The following is a 2,440-nucleotide window of genomic DNA, read 5'->3' as shown; positions in this document are numbered from 1 at the left end:
CTGCCACCCAGCCCCGCCCCTACAGAGCCCATCGCCCGCCGTTCTCCTTAGGCCACGCCCCCGGTCCAGCCCCCGCCCCGCCCCCACAGAGCCCATCACTGTCCGGCCTCCATAGGCCACGCCCCGGTCCTGACCCCGCCCCGTCCTCCAGACGCCCGTCACCGGCCGTTCTCCACAGGCCACGCCCACGAACTGGACCCCGCCCCCTCCGGGCCCTGGAGGCATCCTGCCTGGGATTGCGAACAGGTGCGGAGGAGCCGGGCCGGTCCTCTCTCCAGAGTCGGCGGGGAGAGCGCGGAGGATACGTCAGGACCACGGACAGGGCCCCGCCCGCGCAAACTCAGGGAGTGATGCGGGATGAGGGCCCTAGCGCTCGGCCCACACCTCTGCTGTGCGCCGCTCCCGCCCGCACCCCAATAGGACCCCAGGACAGCGCACCCCTGAGGAGGGCAGCACCGCAGCAGCTCGGTGCCCCAGGACAGGCATCGTCCACACCTGGAAGCGCCCGTTTTAGGCCCCACAGGAGTAGCTGTAGGCATCTTGCGGGGGCTTAAGAAGCATGTCACATGCAGGGCTTTTTAATCGATAAAACTAAATTGTTATTTTTATTTTATGTATATACGCTATTGCCCGCATGCGTGTAAGTGCACTGTGTCGTGCAGTGCCTGCAGAGGTCAGAAGAGGGCGTCGGATCCTCTGCCCCTGGAGTTAGGGATGGCTGTTGGTCGCCATGTACGTATTGGGAATCGAACACGGGTCCTCTGCAAGAGCAGCCAGTGCTCTAACCGCTAAGCCATCTCTCCTGCCCCAGGTTCTAAAACTTACAAACCCATCTGCAAATGAACAGCCCCAGGCCAACCCTGAACAGCACAACAGCTAGCTTTTTAATTTTGACTTCAGCCGCTGGACACTCTGCCTGACTTTCAAGTTTCTTTGGTACTTTAAGGGCCTGGACAACAAAGGCATAAACCACAATACGGGACAAGGACTTCGTGGTTCTCCCTTGTGAAGAAAATGCTCACTCCTAGGGCAAGGAGCTATATTAAGAACTGTCACAAAGAAGAAAATATTTTGCACTTTTAAAAGTGAGGTGGCACTGTAATCTGGAGCAGAAACTGTCTTTCATTGCTTTTATATAACTGCTCTCCCTCGGTCACAGTTTATGCTCAATAGACACGCATTCTTTAACATTTTTTGCATTTATTTATTGGGGTGTTTGCATGCGGAAGTTGGAGGACCACTTGCAGAAGTTGGCTCTCTCTTTCCATCATGTGGATTCTGGAAGTCAAGCTCAGGTTGTTGGGCTTGGCAGCAAATGTCTTTACCCTCTAAGACATCTCCCTGGCTGCACTCTTTAATTTTGACAAGTTTGGTGAATATCTGTTGAATTAAGAGCTTTGCTGAAAGTTCACTACAGGGGCTGGGGAGATAGATCAGTCAGTAAAGTGCTTGATGCACAAGCATCAGGACCTGAGTTGGATCTCCAACATCCTTGTCAATGCTTGGTACAGCACACCTGTAGTCTTATCACTAGAGGCAGAGACAGGGAGGTCCTTGGAGTTCATTGGCCCAGACTAATTGATGAGATCCAGGTTCAGTGAGAGAGCCTGTCTCAAAAAATAAGATAGTGACTGAGGAAAACACATGTCTCTGGCTTATACCACACACACACACACACACACACACACACACACACACTCACACAATCTGGCTATAAGCAAGAATTGTTTTTGAGATACCAAACTAAATAACTATTCTACTAAAACATGTACAGTCTAATGGAGGAAAACTGTGTGTGTCTGTGTGTGTGTGTGTGTGTGTGTGTGTGTGTATGTTAACCACGAAATTTGTGTGGGATTCAGATAAAATAACTTTAATTGATGACATTTTCTCCAGGCATCCTTGCTTAAAACAGATTTGAGTTCCAAGACATTGGGCTGAACTTGAAACCACAATTCTTCCTTTGTGATTTTTGGCTGGTTCCAATTCTTCAGCCTTTTCAAGAATTTCATTTTGAAAGCCAGAAAAAATTACTCATCATTTCATCACCAATTATACAAGTAATGGCATACATGACCAAGTTATGTGAGTTTGCATAAGCCAGGAAAATATCACTATAGTTTTCTTAGAAAATGTGTGTATGTTCCTGTGAAGCAGATGTGTGTGTGTGTGTGTGTGTGTGTGTTAATTTGTGCTTCAAACTTAGAACTCATGCCAAAACTACTTAGTATTGTTGGCATTTTCCTCTAGGTTAAAAATGCATAATTCTCTTTACCAACATTGCTTTTATTTTAGAAAAACACTATGCTCTCCCAACACTAAGGAGTTAGAAAACTTCTGAAATTCATGTTGGAAAATACCACATGCATTACCTCCACTTTTGCCCAACGTTTCACGTGGTTTCTGAGTTTGCTTAAGAGTTGCTATTTCTTGGATGTAG

Source organism: Nannospalax galili, unplaced genomic scaffold, assembly GCF_000622305.1.
Source record: "Nannospalax galili isolate Female #2095 unplaced genomic scaffold, S.galili_v1.0 scaffold648, whole genome shotgun sequence".
Lineage (NCBI taxonomy): Eukaryota > Metazoa > Chordata > Mammalia > Rodentia > Spalacidae > Nannospalax > Nannospalax galili.
This window is presented reverse-complemented; position numbering follows the sequence as displayed.